The sequence below is a fragment of the Python bivittatus genome, unplaced genomic scaffold (genome assembly GCF_059951505.1).
Source record: "Python bivittatus isolate LINGU-HERP-01145 unplaced genomic scaffold, Pbiv_v1 ctg000330_np1212, whole genome shotgun sequence".
Classification (NCBI taxonomy): Eukaryota; Metazoa; Chordata; class Lepidosauria; order Squamata; family Pythonidae; genus Python; species Python bivittatus.
In genome coordinates this window covers 61,328,160-61,336,144 of record NW_028277058.1, presented here as the reverse complement: position 1 = coordinate 61,336,144, position 7,985 = coordinate 61,328,160, and positions in this window count along the sequence as shown.

Sequence of the window (7,985 nt, the reverse complement as noted above, 5' to 3'; positions counted from 1 at the left end):
TCATTGTGAGTCACCCGTTGGGGGAGATGGGCAGCATACAAATTTAATAAACAAACTATATACACACAAACCCACACACATAGAAACACACACACACACACACACACACACAGTGGGGCAAAAAAGTATTTAGTCAGCCACCAATTGTGCAAGTTCTCCCACTTAAAAAGATGAGAGAGGCCTGTAATTTTCATCATAGGTATACCTCAACTATGAGAGACAAAATGGGAAAAAAATCCAGAAAATCACATTGTCTGATTTTTAAAGAATTTATTTGCAAATCATGGTGGAAAATAAGTATTTGGTCAATATCAAAAGTTCATCTCAATACTTTGTTATATATCCTTTGTTGGCAATGACAGAGGTCAAACGTTTTCTGTAAGTCTTCACAAGGTTTTCACACACTGTTGCTGGTATTTTGGCCCATTCCTCCATGCAGATCTCCTCTAGAGCAGTGATGTTTTGGGGCTGTTGCTGGGCAACACGGACTTTCAACTCCCTCCAAAGGTTTTCCATGGGGTTGAGATCTGGAGACTGGCTAGGCCACTCCAGGACCTTGAAATGCTTCTTACGAAGCCACTCCTTCGTTGCCCAGGCGGTGTGTTTGGGATCATTGTCATGCTGAAAGACCAAGCCACGTTTCATCTTCAATGCCCTTGGTGATGGAAGGAGGTGTTCACTCAAAATCTCACGATACATGGCCCCATTCATTCTTTCCTTTACACGGATCAGTCGTCCTGGTCCCTTTGCAGACAAACAGCCCCAAAGCATGATGTTTCCACCCCCATGCTTCACAGTAGGTATGATGTTCTTTGGATGCAACTCAGCATTCTCTCTCCTCCAAACATGGCAAGTTGAGTTTAGACCAAAACGTTCTACTTTGGTTTCATCTGACCATATGACATTCTCCCAATCCTCTTCTGGATCATCCAGATGCTCTCTAGCAAACTTCAGACAGGCCCAGACATGTACTGGCTTAAGCAGGGGGACACGTCTGGCACTGCAGGATTTGAGTCCCTGGCGGCATAGTGTGTTACTGACGGTGGCCTTTGTTACTTTGGTCCCAGCTCTCTGCAGGTCATTCACTAGGTCCCCCCATGTGGTTCTGGGATTTTTGCTCACCGTTCTTGTGATCATTTTGACCCCACGGGGTGAGATCTTGCATGGAGCCCCAGATCGAGGGAGATTATCAGTGGTCTTGTATGTCTTCCATTTTCTAATGATTGCTCCCACAGTTGATTTCTTCACACCAAGCTGCTTGCCTATTGCAGATTCAGTCTTCCCAGCCTGGTGCAGGTCTCCAATTTTGTTTCTGGTGTCCTTCGACAGCTCTTTGGTCTTGGCCATAGTGGAGTTTGGAGTGTGACTGTTTGAGGTTGTGGACAGGGGTCTTTTATACTGATAACAAGGTCAAACAGGTGCCATTACTACAGGTAACGAGTGGAGGACAGAGGAGCCTCTTAAAGAAGTAGTTACAGGTCTGTGAGAGCCAGACATCTTGCTTGTTTGTAGGTGACCAAATACTTATTTTCCACCATGATTTGCAAATAAATTCTTTAAAAATCAGACAATGTGATTTTCTGGATTTTTTCCCCCATTTTGTCTCTCATAGTTGAGGTATACCTATGATGAAAATTACAGGCCTCTCTCATCTTTTTAAGTGGGAAAACTTGCACAGTTGGTGGCTGACTAAATACTTTTTTGCCCCACCGTATGTATGTATGTATGTATGTATGTATATATATATATATATATATATATATATATATAGTGTGTGTGTTTCTATGTGTGTGGGTTTGTGTGTATGTATATATCGTGTGTGTGTATGTGTGTGTGTGTGTGTGTATATATATACTGTACATTTATTTGCAAATATATATGTCTTACTGTACTACCGTATCATATATATTATAGAACATTTTATCTGATGCCATCAAGTCAGTGGTGACTCTTGATGGCCACATAAATAGACCTTCTCCTGGATGACCTGTCCCCAGCTTGTAGTGTCCAAATGAATATTGGATATATATCCATTTCCCCCCCCAAATTTCCACTTTTTTCCCATGGTGTCAACATTTCTGAAAAGTGTACGTTTCTAAAACTTCATATTTTTTCTCTGTTACCCGGATTTACAGGTATATACATCTTTTTTTTTTTTTTAATGGACCTCCAAATTGGATTTCTCCCTAAAATTGTTAACTGAAACTGGCCTAACCCAGAGCAGTTTCCATCAGTAAAAACAGCAGAATTGCAAATGATGAGTGGCAAAATTTCCAAATTTTTATCAGGATCCTTATCAGGATGGGAATGAAATGAGAACTGCAAAGAAAAACTTGTTAATTGTCCAAAAACCATCTAGGGAGGCTCAACAGAGCTAACACGAGCAGCTGAGTTAATGCTTTGCCAACGGAGCATCTTGGATGCAATTCCCAAATTCCAGTCTTCAAAGCAGTGAACGACATCAAGGCCCAAACAATTTTGAGACAGTTGCCAGGACAAATATTTATGCCTTGTTTATCTTAGATGAGCAAACCCTAACAATATATTGTCAGATGTATGAAGATCATCCAAGGGCAAAAGGGGATTTTATCTCTGAATTTATAAACACTCCAACATCACTGAGAATTAACATTCCACATCCGGCATAAGCTAACAAGAAAAGAGCAGGCAAGATTAATAGCTGTGTCTTGTCAAATTCAGTTTTGCTCGAGTTTTCCCGCTTTCTATTCCATCTGTCAAAAGTTCATTCTTGTAAATCTAAAAAAAAAATCGTAACGATTGTTCTTCCTATCGGCATCTTTTGTATTCAGGTTGCTAAGGCACATATTTTTGGCAAGCCGTGTTTGTACATTCGGCTGGGAAATGTGGAGTACTTAACATTTCTATTCAAATGTGTAAGATTGCTGTTAAAATATATACAAGTGAAATAGAAACTAATGCACTTATTCCCAGAAAATGGGATTTTCTCTTCGTCTGAAGCAGCATGGCGGGTATAGCCCTGATTAACTTATTACTGCAATCGGCGAGGCATCACAGTTGGAAAGACAATGTCCGTTTGGTGCTTACAAGCATTTCCTATGATTTTGCTGTCTGGTTTGACCATTTTTTTATATTAAAAATGAACCCTGGGGAATAGGAGTTGCGGGGGGGGGGGCGATAACCACCGTAAGGGCAATGCCAATGGATGGCAGAATTACAGTCAAATACAAAGCCTTAGAGAGCCAGTGTGGTGTAGTGGTGAAGGCACCGGGCTAGAAACCAGGAGGCTGTGAGTTCTAGTCCTGCCTAGGCACAAGGCCGGCTGGGGGACTTTGGGCCAGTCCCTTTCTCTTAGCCTAGGAAGGAGCCAATGGCAACCCCCTTCTGAAAAACCTTGCCGATAAAACTGCAGGGGCTTGTCCAGGCAGTCCCCGAGAATCAGACACGATTGAATGGATTTAAACAACAACCAAAAAAGCTTTATTAAGTAATAGAAGCCATGTACATGCACAATGGCGCTCTTGTCCCGTTCAGCCACATTCGGACATACAGCAGTGGGAGAGGCCATTCACCTGACATATCGGGTTATTTAGCACCCAGGCTTATAGTCCTGGGCTCCCACCTCCCATCTAGCAACAGAAAATGGTGCTGGGGTGATTAAGAGTGAGATTGTCATACCTGCATTCATATCAGCGACAGCGTGCATGTGGGAGCAAAGGGGACTTCCTGCTCCCCCAGCTGCGTGCGAGAAATCTGTCACAGGGGACGGGAAGTGAGTTGCTTGGCCAGGGAGAGCGAAGGGTTAAATATGTGTGTGTATTATTTTTTAACATTACAATTAACATTTATTTTTATAATTTGCTTTACATTTATTTTTACTTATTCAGTCAATTGGTAGGGCCACCCAGAGTCACTTGTTGAGTTGGGGGGGGGGGGGCTATACTTGTGGAATCAATACATAAATGATAAATAATAAGAAACATTATCTTATCTGACTTTGTCAAATGTATCTACCCACTCATCTCACAAACAAGTGACTCTGGGCGGCGTACAACAAGGCTAACAACCATTAGTTAATAAATAACAAATAATAATTATTATTATTATTAACAGTATTCAAAAACATTAAGAAGATGTAAAAACCAACCTCAAAGAGAAGAAATATGGGGTGAAGAGATGTTAACAAGAGTATAGCCACCTCTATTCACCGGCTCCTGGGGTCCCCAGGCCTGGTGGCACTACCAGGTTTTGAGGGACCTTTGGACAGCCAGAAATGACAAAGCCGGGTTTATTTAATTCATTGGTAGATATGCATTGTTAGATACGTAAGATGTGCTCAGCCTCGCAGAACCATTTTTAGAACAATAGGTTTCTTGGCATCCCCACTGTGGCAGCATTTGAAGACACCTTCAGGATGGGCTGGCGAGAAATCCATCATCTCTCTGGCCGAGCTCGCAAAATGCATTTCTCTTGGGGACCGAATTAGGCCGTTTTGGCTCCATGCCGTGCGTTGAACCAAATGGTTTGGGTTCACGCAACCACACCAAGCTAAGCCAATCCCCCTCGGCCCTCCACACTAAGGTGCAAGCAGATCTGCGTTTGCATGTTGGACAGCTCCTAGGATGGTAACCCTCCTGGGTCAGCATGTTTCGCCAAAGGGGCTGGCGTTGGCCCGGTTCAAGGGCCCTGGGAGTTGAAAAAGCCAAGAAGGAAGCCTTGGGGGGTAAAGAGGCCAAAGAAGGGGAACGCTTTATTCTGGCAATGATAATTTTTCACCCCATTTGGCCCAGCCCCACTTGCACTTTCACTCTGCAAGCTCTGAGAGTTCCGTTCTTATTCATTTATTTGATCAATAAATACCTCGCCTTTACTCCAGGTCAGGCAGCTCCCTTGGTTTTGTCCTGTTAGGTGAAATATTTGCAGGTCAAAGGTCTCCTCAAGGAAAAACTCCAAGCAGAATCAATTTTCTCAGCCAGAGCTTTTATTTATGGCCAGCTGAACAGGAGTCGCTCTCCTGGCAGAGTGGGTGCACCTGAACAAAGACTTCAGAAACTGTTTGTACTTTCTTGCATTCTATTACAAGTAGTCCTCATTTAATGACCACAATAGGGGCAAGGAAATTGGTCATTAAGTGAGTCACCATGTGACAAGACCTGATTTTATTACCATTTTTATGACATTCATTAAGCAAATCACATGGTCGTTAAATGAATCCAGCTTCTCCAATCGATGTTTTTTGCCGGGATTTGCTTAATGACCGTTATAAAAAAAGGTCACAAATTGTGATCACATGACCAAGGGGGTGGTGCGATGGGTTGTGACAGTTGTAAGTGCAAAACAGGTTGTAAAGCACTTTTTCCGAGGCCGTCGTAACTTCAAACCATCATTAAACAGTCATTAAGTGAGGACTACCTGTACACATCCACATTAAAATGATATGTTTTTTATCAGTTTTATATGGATCTTTTCTGATTCTAAGTCTGCTGATGAGCCTTTCTCACTTTGATCTAATGGCAGCTTCTGCATAAGTGTGTTTTCCAAAGCAAAAGGGTATTGTTAGAAGAGAAAAAGCATTAAAACCTAAACCCTTGCCTTTCAATCCCTACCACAACCCTGCGTGGTAGGTTGCGCTGAGAGAGAGGGGGACTGGCCCCAAATGACCCAGGAGGAGACTACAGACAAGGGTCTCCCACTAACACCTTCCTCACTAGATCACATTGAGGTGTTTTCCAAGGTGTGAATTGTGGCCCTTCAAGATAGCTTGGCCCTTGGCCAAAGCAACTGTGAGGACACCACGTTGGAGAAAGTTGCACCAAATACAGGACAACAGTCGCAGGTATTGTTCCCGTTCTGCTCTTCCCATGCCTCAAGGCATGAAAGGTGAGCATGGATGCCGTGCGTGGCCCTTTTTACATCTTCTTGGATCTGAACTGATGGAGTACTGCTCCATTTCAGATGGTGTTCCAGAGCTATCATGCTCTTAACAGTTTGCACAGAAAGGTCCATTCCAAAACTTTACTTGCCACTGTCTGTATGATGGGAGAGGAAGCATTTATCAATACTCTTCCTTCTTCATATAATAATATTTTGATCACTGTTCCAGAAGGATATTGACAGGTTGGTGCTTTCTGAAATTCTTGTGTTGCTGGCTAATTTAAAATTTGCAGGACGGATACCAAAAACAGGAGGACATTAAAGGAGATGCCAGGACCGAAATAAACAGGACCCAAACAAACAAACATTTATTTAAATCAGTGTTTTTCAAACTTGGCAACTTTAAGATGTGTGGACTTGGGATTCTGGGAGTCGAAGTCCACACATCTTAAAGTTGCCAAGTTTGAAAGACATTGATTTAAATTGTCCCTATTAATTACTCACAGCACCAGGGTCCTTCCCTAATTGCGACAGTGAGCCCCGGTGTCAGGGACGGTCTCCAGAACTGGACTGCCAAAGGGGTGGCTTCCATCGGAGAACTTCTGTAGCCCTTCAACTTCTCTCTCCTCATCCACCTCTGGAGTTGCTCAGTTTAGGCATCAGCAAAGGAAGGTTGCCCAAGCGTCTAACACTGGGCGCTGGCTATTGACAAAAGAGAGAAATACTTATCGGATTGGGGTTAGAGCCGGAAGAATGTTATCTCACAGCTTGCAGGAGTAAATGGGAAGAGCTGGTTTGTCTAAGCAGCCTCTCTTCCAGGTGTTCATTGAAACATGCAGGTCCATCACAGGACAAGAGGGTTCGGAGGAAGATGGCAAAGACAAAGCAAGGTCTGGAGGACAACCTGAAGGAACCTGGGGTGCTCAGTCTGAAGAAGAGAAGATGGAAGAGAGGCAGGGTATCATGGTTCAGTACATAAAAAGGACCCATAGGGAAGAGAATCAGGGAGTCTGTTCCATGCCCACAGAAAATTAGGACCAGAAATAATGGGTGTCAATGGCAATACCTAGATTTCATTTAAATAGAGGGGAAGACTTCCTTGTGGAAGATCGGTGCAACAGTGTCCCTACCAGGTTGTGGATTCTTCATCTCTGGACGTTTTTAAGAAGAGGCTGGTCGGACACCTTTCACGAATGCTTGAATTGGTCTTTTTGCCCACTGCAAAGGGTTGAATCGGATGATCCCTGAAGTCCTTTCCAACTTCACAGTTCTGATTCTGTGATGCAGGACAGAAGATCACTGTTCCATAAGTGGAATCTTGCATCTCTTCCCATAACAGTCTCAACTGTCGCTCATAATGTAAATTCAGATGGCTGACTCAGAACCATCGTCTCCCAGACAGGCAGAAAGTGTGGTGGTCACACCTCATGTCTACATATGAAGTACTTTGGATTACTGTTAAAATGCCACTGGATTCACCTAGAGCTCCAAACCTTCTCAAATCTTGTGAAGTTCTGTAGGAAGCTATAAAGTTCTGCTCCTCACCAGACTAAGATTGCTCCTGAGAGACTAAGTCTTCTTCTCTACCAGTCCAGGTGATGTTTGCTTCTGTTTGCGGTGATGGGATTGGCTGGGTTCGCACAACATACTAAACTTGGTTCGTTGGAGCCTTTTCAGTGGCTTTGGTGTGTAGTGGGAACCTAGTTTATTCTGCTAGTTAATGCTTCAGCATATTGTGCAAACCAAGAAGATGGTTAAATGAAGGGTGTTATGTGAGTACAACTATTATGATTCAGGCAGCTGCAAAAGCTACATGGCACTAGTCTGGGCAACATCTATAAGACAGAATTCCAGATGTCATTAGCCTATGCTTCATTAACTGTAGCCTGACCGTCACAATAGCTTTGTGGTTTCTGGAAGCTTCCTTGATTGTAGCCCAAAATTTGGCAAATTGTCAAAAATCATTAGTACAATTTTGATAAAATTATAGCGAGTAATGGTTGGAACGGACCTTGAAGTCCATACATCTTAAAGTTGCTGAGATTGAGGAACACCGACCTAGTCCAACCCCAGGCTCAGCACAGAATCCATGCGATGCTATCTCTGAAGGAAGACCATCCAAATGGTCTGAA